Genomic DNA, 12037 nt, shown 5'->3' with positions numbered 1-12037 from the left:
TGTAAAAATGTAAAAAAAAACAGACAAATTATATCAAATATATATCAAATATATATGCGGTAAAATGTTGGATGAAAACGATCGATGCGAAAATTTTTTGTATGAAATGAATTCGGGGTAGAAGAAATAAACGACACATCCGGGATAACGATTATTCGAGGAACGATAGATAGAGGTTTCACTTTACTTATTATACAATTTTGCGATTCTATGTGTATAATAATAATAATAAATCCCTTACCGCACCCTAATGGTGCATAGGGCACTGCTTCATATAAACGCAGTGTTATCTTGATCGATTACACATGAAGGAAAGGTGATCAGCCCTCCACTTCAGGTACCAGTCCAGTGTAATATTGAATAAATATTAGAGTGAAAAAATCACTTATATTTATTAAACCGCCCTGGGAATCGAACCCGGGACCTCCAGAACGGTAGGCGATCATGCTGACCATTACACTACGGAGACACTATGTGTATATCACTGTACATAAAATTATTTTCGGATTGTAAGCAAACTGGTTTATTATGTATTTTTACAATGATCTACGCAAATATAGGTCGTCGAATGTATCTGTGCCAGTGTTAACATTATAAGGTACCAGCCAAAGGAAGCATATTTAGCAAGCTCCACTTTTTGCATCCTCTTCTTTCGCAAATGTCAAAGTCATCAGTTTTATTACTCTTATTATTATTTATTATTATTATTGCATCGTTACCATAGGTTAATGTGAAACATAAACTATCCCGATCCAGTTTAATGGTGTCCGAATGAGGTGAAAAATATTTTAAAAATATGTTTTCCATGAAATTATGCAAAATTAAATAAATAAATAAATATATATATATATATATATATATATATATATATATATATATATATATATATATATATATATATATATATATATATATATATATATATATATATATATATATATATATATATATATATATATATATATATATATATATATATATATATAATTATATATATGTATATATATATATATATATATATATATATATATATATATATATATACATAAATATATTCTTCTTCAAACCCTTATCCGCACCTCAATGGTGCATAGGGCACTGCATCAGATAAACGCAGTGTTTCTTGATCGTTAACACATGAAGGAAAAGTGAACAGCCCTCTCCGCTTCAGATACCAGTCCAGGGTAATATTGAATAAATATTATAGTGAAAAAATCACGTATATTTATTTAACCCCCCCCCCTGGGAATCGAACCCGGGACCTCCAGAGCGGTAGCCTAGCGTGCTGACCATTACACTACGGAGGCGGACAATATATACACATATATATATATATATATATATATATATATATATATATATATATATATATATATATATATATATATTTATATATATATAAATATATATATATATATATATATATATATATATATATATATATATATATATATATATATATATATATATATATATGTATATATATATATTTATATATATATAAATATATATATATATATATATATATATATATATATATATATATATATATATATATATATATATGTATATATATATATATATATATATGTATATATATATATATATATATATATATTTATATATATATACATATAAATATATATATTTATATATATATATATACATATAAATATATATATATATATATATATATATATATATATATATATATATATATATATATATATATATATATGTATATATATATATATATATATATATATATATATATATATATATATATATATATATGTATATATATATATATATATATATATATATATATATATATATATATATATATATATATATATATATATATATATATATAAATATATATATATATATATATATATATATATATATATATATATATATATATATATATATATATATATATATATATATCTATATTTATATATATATATATATATATATATATATATATATATATATATATATATATATATATATATATATATATATATATATATGTGTTTACATGTATATTATAGTCGTAATCTTTCATCGTAACTAACTAATTTTTTCAAGTTTTTCTTCGCTATCTCATTATTTTAGTCTGAAACGTATAAAACATCTCCATTTTAATAAAATGCATTAAAATAACATTAATATATATTTTAATATTTATTAAAATATATATTGATAAAACAAATTTTAACAAAATAGACAGATCACAATTACCAAGAGCCCAGGAGCTAGAAGAGGTGGCTTGGTCCAAGGTACCAACACATCCGTATATAAGGCAATCTCCCGCGAGATGCATCATTGCTCTTTGCTTTATGAACTGTGTCACACCGCGCGCTAACGTACGAACAATTCAAGTCTCATATCAAACATTTTAATTCAAATTATTTCATCTCGTGTCCTAGGTGCTTCGGTTTTAAAATCTGTGTATTGTTTGATTTCCTGTCTCTGGGACATTTTTTTAAAAGGACGTTTTGTGAGCTTTTGGTGTTAGTGAAAGGATCGAATAAAAGTTGGTGAGTTTTTTTTCTAAATCATTTATTTGCAAATATTCAGAATATATATTTAATTTATTTTTCAGTAATAAACACACTAACAAAAAAAATAAAAAAACAATTTAAAATATCAATAATTAAACGTTTGTTAGTTGTGAGGTTAAAATGCGATCACTTAGACGAATGTGCGTCAAAACGACGTATGCTATCACATCTTCGAATAGTGAAATAAGGAAATAATGTAAGGATTAATCGATAAAATTATAAAAAGGTGTGTTTAAATGGTTTTGGCATGAGGAACGAATTAATTAGAACGATAATATTGGCAGCACACAACGGAGTCCTAGTTCCAACACTAATGTATGGAAGTGAAGTATGTAGTTGCTCAAACAAATGTGCGGCAAAACGATGTATAATAATCTATTATTTCACCATTCAAACATCTGTTTGAATGGTGAAATACAGAAATAATTCGATGCCGAGATAAGCATTACCGATAAAATTAAGAAAGGTGTGTTAGGATCGTTTGGACATGTGGAACGAATGAGTGAAGAAAGAACAGAAAAATTCATTTACGAAACGAATGTAGTTGGAAATAGAAGCAGAGGAAGACTAGGGAAAACTAAGTTTAAAAGCGGGTATTTATTCAGGCTAAAAACTTTAAATAACAGGTATCATTCAAACAATGGTTTTAGAGTTAACGTTTTTTGCTAGTATACCCACGATATATCACAATATTAATTTTAAGCAAATTTCATGTATGAATTTTACATGTCGCTCACTCCTTTCAAGAACGTCATAAATCAAAAATCGTATATTTTCAGTTGTACATTTTTCGGAATGGCCTGAAAATGTACTATATCCCAGCAAAAGCGGCATATTTTTAACTTAATATTTACCCGCTACAGGGCAGAATGTATTGTTTTTGCATTTTGAAGAAAAGGTATTGTTTAATTTTTTTTTTGAATTTACTTAATGTTTTTCAAATTGAGAAAAAAACCTTCAGGTTTTACCTAAAAAGATCTGTTGCACAGTAAAAGTTCAGTAAGTGGCTTGATATTTATTATTAATACATTGTATTATATTTTTAAACTTTAAAAACGTTCTCCTGAAAAATCAAGTATTTTGATTTATGACGTTCTTGAAAGGAGTGAGTATAGCTGTCTGTAAAGGGTATTAGCAACAATAGTTACCCATAAATATGTAGATAAGTTTAAATTTCCATAATAATAACGATTTTTCATAAGTTGTGCAATCTGTTAGAAATCTAAATGTTTTGTTATATTTAACATTATTTTTAAAACCTATAACAGTAAGTTTTTTAATGTGCAAATCATATAATTTAATTCATATTTATATACTTAAAAAATCGTCAGTAGTAACTATTTTGTAAGGATTTATTAATTTTTTTTCTATTTCTGACATAGTGTTCTTATATATTTTTTTCATGTTATTTCACTTAATTATATTTAAAAAAAAAAACAAATACATGCTTTATACGAATTAATAATTAGATTTAGCTTAAAACAATTAATTACAGGTATACCATATATACAATATGTACATATGTATGTGTTTATAAACATGTGTAAGTATTTTTCAGTGAACGCATTTTTCTGGCACACTTTTCTCTTTTTACGGAATTTCAAAGTACACATTTTTTTGCATATATTTTACATCCTAGTTCCCAGTTCTTATTTTACTTAACGCTTTTTTTAGTGTACGCAATTTCAATATTTTTACACATTTTCATAACGCGTATTTTTCCTTTAACGGATTTTTAAGGTACGCATTTTTCAGTGTACGCATTTTGAATGTAGCCTTTTTTAGTGTATGCATTTTTTAAAGGAACGCATTTTTCAGTGTGCGCAATTTCAATATTTCTTCATATTTTCATTGTGTGTATTTTTCCTTTAACGGATTTTTAATATATGCATTTTTTAGTGTACGTATTTTTAATGTACGCATTTTTTAATGTATGAATTTTTTAATGTACGCATTTTTTAGTGTACGCATTTTTCAATATATCTACACATTTTCTTTGAGTGTATTTTTCCTTAAACGGATTTTAAATTTACGCACTTTTTAGTCTAAGCATTTTTCTGTGAACGCATTCTCCTTGTACGCATTTTCAGTGGATCCAAATTCAATGTACCTACACACTTTCATTTCACTTTATTTTATTTTATTTTAAATTCTTTTGCATTTCACAATTATGTATTATAATTCAAAAAAGATCCAATGTATGTAATATAATACAAAATAAAGAAAATATATAATATTAATACAAGAAAAGATCCCACAAAGGAATGGCCTGTGTGTGGGTATACATTATATTTTAGGTTAAAGTAAAGGGCACTGGCAAAAATAATATATATACTTATTATCAGAAATAACATTAGATTAATAGTGCTAATACAAACTACAAATATTTGATTTTAACAGAAAACAAAAAATGAAAAGCGTGAAAATTAAAAAATGTTACTAAATATGTACTAAATGTTACTAATGTTACTAAATACGTTTAAAAATGTTTTATGAGTTATAAGTTTTTAATGTACCTACGCATTTTCCATACACGTATTTTTTATACAGGTACCCTATTACACTGTTTTACAAAATTTCCTCGTACGTATTTTTACTGTGGTCTTTTACGACAGCTTTTTCTTAACGCGTCCCGTTCGCATTGAAAGCTCACTTACGTCATCTATACACAGTACTTGCCCAAGCACTGACCGTAGGTGAATTAATTTCATTACCTTCACTCGTACTAGACCGCTCGCACGATTCGCATTAGTACTTGCGCCAGTAACTGTCAGCCGATTGAACAATAAACCATTCTGTACCTAATCTATGCGGATCTTTATCTTAACCTTATAATGGTGCTTTGCATGGAGCTTTCACTCGTGGTTACAAGAAGAGAGAACAGATCGTGCACCTTGAATTTGCTTATATGGCCGATGTGTTAACATGGTCGCTGGATAATATAACTTGTATAGAAATATAATTTGCAAGAGTACTGTAAAAATATACAAATGCAATGCGTTATCGTTGATATTGCAAACGTGCCATCTAAAATGATTTAGGAATCACTTGTTTTTATACCACTTGAGTTTATTAATGACTACTAGTTTAGATTCCGAAACTAGTAGAAGTGTTCCCTTAATCATTTTAACATGTCTTACCACAAAGTAAATGCCAAAACAATAAATAAAATAGCCATCTAAAAATTAAAGGCAATCGACAGGAGTATTATTTTTTGACATCTCATCAAAGATGTAGAAGAATATGGAAGTCTGGGCATTTACGGGGCTGACGACTGCCATAGGCTGGTTTAAGTGATCACTTTACACACATGTAACATTCTCAAATTCTACCCATTATTGACAACCACACTACTCAAATTCTTGGAAGTTCTATATATATATATATATATATATATATATATATATATATATATATATATATATATATATATATATATATATATATATATATATATATATATATATATATATATATATATATATATATATATATATATATATATATATATATATATATATATATAAATATATATATATATATATATATATATATATATATACATATATATATATATATATATATGTATATATATATATATATATATATATATATATATATATATATATATATATATATATATATATATATATATATATATATATATATATATATATATATGAACCAATTTAGAAACCTTGTTCTTGAATCACTAGAACTTCACTAGATGAGATTATTTTCTTCTTCATCTTTGATGAGATATCAATGGAAGTCTGGGCATTTACGGGGCTGACGACCGTCATAGGCTGGTTTAAACCAGCCTATGCCCAGACTTCCATATTCTTCTTCATCTTTGATGAGATGTCAAAAAATAATATGAAAATAACTCCTGTAATTGGAGATAATCCAGATTTTGTGAACAAGTATTTGGACATATAATACTCAAAATGTTGTAAATAAATCGGCAGGAGCGCTAAGAAACGTTAATGGATCAATTTCATTGGCTAATAAATTAATATGAAAAATCAGACATCGGTAACATTCTTATAGAAATCTGCAGAGAGCTAAGGGAGAAAAGAAGGTTTAAACTTTAGATATTTGAATAAAACGAAAAACGGACACCGCTATACGTCATCAAATTTTACATTATCGGGTGTGTTATGGGGCGTATCCCTTTATGTATATGCTTTATAGAGCTGTAATAGTAGCAGTGTGGATTGTTTTCTGTGACGTCATTCGTTACCAACCTACGAAAACGTTTTTACGAAGGCGAATTTTACAAAAGAAAATGTTGATTATATCGGCTGTTATAAACACAAAACTAGTCTTACACAATCCTTTATAGGTTGAGTATGTAAAATTAGATATTCCTCCCGGGCGATAATACCCTTTTCATAATATAAAAAAAATATTTGAACATCAATATATTACAAGGTTTCTTCCTCGCTTTGCAGCTTCGTAATCCAGATTTCCGAAGACGTTTCTTCGCGACGCGTGTCTAAATTTTTGTATTGCATTCACTTTTCAGTTTGGAAGATAGTTTAAACACATATTAGTCCGATTTTTTAATGGTTTTGATTAGTAAACAGAGTGTTTTTAAATAAACCACGCTCTTTATTGTCGTAGGTCGGGATAGCAGGTAGTAAGTAGTCGGTAAAATCCATCTTAATACAATAATACAATACAATATTGTACCCGAAAAGATTGCAAGAATTCCAAGAGTCGCAGTATTCAAAGACATAGACCGATTCTGTAGGGGGTGCCTAATACATATGGCCACGGTTGTGTACGTATATATAATATATACACATACCTTTATACAAAGTAAACCTTTACCAATTGCAAGCATTGTATTTCAACTTCAATTATAATTATGGAAATCTTGATTTTTATCTTCCAAAAGTCCTTGACTCGCGAGAGAAATGAAAAAATGTCGCAATCACAAAACAGTGCTATGAAGGGCTAAGATAATTTGTTTCCATTTGTATTGTAAATTAGGGGTGACCAAACTTTCGATCACAGCGGCGACCTGTTTTTTTTAAATATTTTTTTAAATGTTTACCAACGTCACTTGTAAATAATAAGAAAAGTAGTAATTTGAAACCAAATATAAGTATAAATAAGTTTAATTAAGTATAAAGGCAGTATGTTAAATCTGGCACTTCTCCCCAATACAAGTAACACATTATTTATCCAGCAATTATAACAGCAACACTAAAAAAAATCCAGTTTGCTATATCCAGCATTCCTGCCGATTTCGAATAGCCAAACTTGTTATCAGTTATTATTATTAAACCAGAAATACCGAACAAACAAGCATTATTTCGTAGTAAAAATAGAGCATTATCGAGCAATACCGAAAAAGGCGGTATGTTTAATCTAGCATTTCTCTCAAGTAAAAATAGGGCATTATTACACAAGTAATACTGGAAAAGGGGGCATGTTTAATCTAGCATTCTTCTAGAGTGAAAAAAGTGCAATATTAAACCAGTAATACAGAAAAAGACGTTATGTTTAATCTGCCATGCCTCCAGAGTAAAAATAGTGCGTTATTTAACTAGTAATACCGAAAAAGGCAGTACGTTTAATCTGGCTTGTCTGCAGAGTAAAAACAGTGTATTATTTAACTAGTAATACCGAAAAAGGCGGTATGTTTAATCTAGTATTTTTGCTGAGTGAAAAAGTGCATAATTGAACCAGAAATACCGAATAATGTGATATCTTTAATCTGGCATATCTATCGAGTAAAAGTAGAAAAATTAATTAACAGAAATGCTAAAAAAGCTAGTATCTTTAAACTTACGTTCCTACCGAGTAAAAACAGTATTTTATCAGACTAGCAACACCGAAAAGGGCGGCAAATTGAAACTGTCAGGCGTCACCTCGACAAAAAGTTGCCAGACTTTGTTTCCGTTTTGAAATAATTACGCATACACAAGTGCGAGTAATTATTATGAATAGATGGCGAAATCCTTTATTTGTGTATCGTGCGGCCGCAGAATAAACATTTTCGTGGGAAATGTCAGATATATCTAGGAGGCAGTGTAGCCGAAACGCGCCATTGTCTTTCACTCGCCTCTTTTTCAGCCCGGCGTTTTCAATAAATACATTTATTGTGCAATCTGTGGGCATAGTTAATTTTCATTGCTTTATTTGAAGGCAAATTCGATAAGATACGTCAGTGCGAATGGATCGTTCTAGATTTCTTCTTGTGTGCTTGTCATGTAGGTCCCTCTGACGTCGACTATAACTTGAGAGTAATTGTCCTTGTCTTGGGCAGATCTAAACAGGTCCTGATCCCTGTCCAATCTCGTATATTTCCGAGGCAGGAGATCTGTCTTTCGAGGAGGATCCAAGGTGATTGCCTTGTCCCCAAATATGATCAGGCTTATGTATACATATAATTTTTAAACAAATACTATTTATATTATTTTTTGACATCTCATCAAAGATGAAGAAGAATATGGAAGTCTGGGCATTTGCGGGACTGACGACCGTCATAGGCTGGTGTAAGTGATCACTTTACACACATGTAACATTCACCTATTCTACTCATTATTGACAACCAAACTATTCAAATTCTTGGAAGTTCTATCATCTTTGATGATATGTCAAAAAATAATATATAAAAACACTTCCTATGCCACATCAATAGATTCTTCCTTTCCTCGAAAACTGATATAAGTACCTATATGCCCCATAACCCATAAAACACTTGGCCTTTCCCTCACTTATTGTTTTCTCCCATAAAATATTACTGCACATTTTATAACTATTACTTAAGTATCTACAATTTTAAAATAATAATTTAATAAAACCCTTATCCGCACCCCAATGGTGCATAGGGCACTGCGTCATATAAACGAAGTGTTATCTTGATCGTTTACACATGAAGGAAAGGTGATCAGCCCTCCGCTTCAGGTACCAGTCCAGGGTAATATTGAATAAATATGACATTGAAAAAAATCACTTATATTTATTTTACCCCCCTTGGGAAACGAACCCGGGACCTCCAGAACGGTAGCCGAGCGTGCTGACCATTACACTACGGAGGCGGACATAGCTATATTTTATCTTCACAGCCTTTTATCTTCACATTATTTGGAAAATGCCATAACTAGGAGAAACGATTGTCACATTTTTATGTATTTTTAATAATAAAATACTATTTTTTAATTAATTTTTTACTTAGTAAATAGGTACCACTATTTCTTAAAATATACTGTGACACGTGTTTCGATGCATTCCGCATCATTTTCAAACACCGTATTACGGTGTAAAACATTAATTAAAAATGGATAGTTTTACCACAAAGTTACTGCCGAATCAATTAATAAAAATAAAATACTATTTAGTAGACTCTAAAAATCAGCGTTTAATTGTAATATTTGATATTTCAATTAATGGAAACCTACAAATTAAACACCAAATATATATATATAAATGATCAGGTTACTTTTCATACCGTTTTTTGGTAAATATTTTACATTAATTTGCATAAATCGATATCACACGAAATGATTAAAATAACAAAAGCAATGTGAAATATGAATCTTGCATCTGTTCGGATGGCTCAACTTTTATTCTCGTTAAAAAGTCAATATCTAGTTTCTTCAAGGTCGCGTAGATTGGAAATACTATCTAGAGATATTCCTTTCAATGAAAACGTGCTACAAAAAATGACCCTTACTGTGTTTTAAGTTTGGACAGCCGAATACAGAATATGTCAGTTTTGCAATCCAGCGCATCTCAAAGTTTGGAGACGCTCTCTGTATCCAGAAGGTTTGGCAAAAACCTTCTTTGTAACGAACAGACAAGTGTGCCAAATTATTTACGACGGTTTCACAATCCACAACTTGAGGATAAAGCGCTATATAACATCAAAACACAAATATTTAAAATACCGTAGAGAATGCATTTTCAATTCACGTAACACATTTCACAAATGTACGTGTCCTATTGATGATAGTACGAGAAATTATTGCCCAATTCGGAGGCCATCTTATTTATCCCGTAGCGAAATGGATACTCCGTCTTTTGTAGGACGAAGAGCCGTGTGCATAATTAGCATAATTTGGTAAGCCTCCCGACAGACAATGCGGTTTCGCAAATATGTTAACATGTCGTGCTCGGGCCGGGTTATTATCATAATTTTACAAAATTGACGCTAGAAATCTCCTATATTTTGATATTCTGTGAGAATTCCTTGGTTTTGTGTCATTTTGCAACATCGAGCGTTAATTTATAACTGAGCTGTAAAAAAAATCGCCGAAATTAATGCCCGCTCTTAAGGCCCGACATACGATATATCGCAACTTAATTTTCTTTAAACACAGGTAATATTTTTGTCTGCCTCCGTGGTGTGATGGTAGTTTAGCTACCGTGCTGGAGGTCCTGGGTTCGATTCCCAAGAGGGGGTGAAAATGAATCATAATGATTTTACACTCTAATATTTATTATATTACTCTGGACTGGTCCCAGAAGCGTAGGAGTGATGATCTTGCCTTCATTTAGCCTTTCATTATATAAGTTTTTATTTGAAATAACTTAAATGATTTAAAATGAATTACATACATATTACTTTTTGTAATTACACTTTACACACGTATAACATTCACCAATTCTACCCATTAATGACAACCACACTATTCAATTTCTCGGAAGTTCTACATATATATATGAACCAATTTTGAAACATTGCTATTGAATCATTAAACCAGCCTATGACGGTCGTCAGCCCCGTAAATGCCCAGACTTCCGTACTCTTCTTCGTCTTTGATGAGATGTCAAAAAATAATGTGAAAAATACTCCTATAATTGGAGATAATCCAGATTTGTGAACAAGTATTTGGACACACTCCAAATGTTGTGAATTATACACAAGTTAATCTAAGAAAAAAAAGAAAAACACAAAAAAATAATTTGAATAAAAATAAATTATGTTCCCAACAAACAGAAACAATAAATAATACGTGTAAGTCCCTCTCCAAGCACAAGAGCCCTTTGTTAGAGAGAACTGCGTTATTAATTTAGATTGTGAAAGTAGAAATGTCTAAAAAATTAATTAAAATTACGAAAAATAACTTTTGTAATAATAAATCGTTAAAAAACAGCTAGTTTTTGAAATTATAATTATTAATTAATTATATTAAGATATGCTATTACAATTATAATCACATTCTAACATACGACCCTGTGAATAAATCTTCTGTGTAGTTTTTATCTCAAATCGTCTGTGGGAATCTCAATAGTATGATCATTATTGAATAATATTGCCTAGTTCAATACACGAAGATAAGTACCGCGTTATTCTTTTATTTTGTATATAATATGCTCGTACATCCGTAAGACTGTATACTCCGTTCGTTTCTCTGCAGTTCCTCAAATGACATAATGGTTATTATCTAATGGGTGCCACACAACTCGAGGGATATGTTTTATGTTATTTATTTTTTATTATATTGTAA

General features: G+C 29.2%; 1 protein-coding gene across 1 annotated transcript in view; it reads left to right on the top strand.

Moving 5' to 3' along the window:
* The first annotated feature begins 2330 nt into the window (after positions 1-2330).
* Positions 2331-12037, top strand: part of LOC148303862 (uncharacterized) — a 33063-nt gene continuing 23356 nt past the window's right edge. The window contains exon 1 of the mRNA XM_088269262.1: positions 2331-2546. The gene's annotated coding sequence lies outside the window, so the exon portion shown is untranslated. The remainder of the gene's footprint in view (positions 2547-12037) is intronic.

This window comes from Brachycentrus maculatus, unplaced genomic scaffold (assembly GCF_059751285.1).
Source record: "Brachycentrus maculatus isolate JH-2025_06_01 unplaced genomic scaffold, ASM5975128v1 h1tg000343l, whole genome shotgun sequence".
NCBI lineage: Eukaryota > Metazoa > Arthropoda > Insecta > Trichoptera > Brachycentridae > Brachycentrus > Brachycentrus maculatus.
This window is presented reverse-complemented; position numbering and strand designations above follow the sequence as displayed.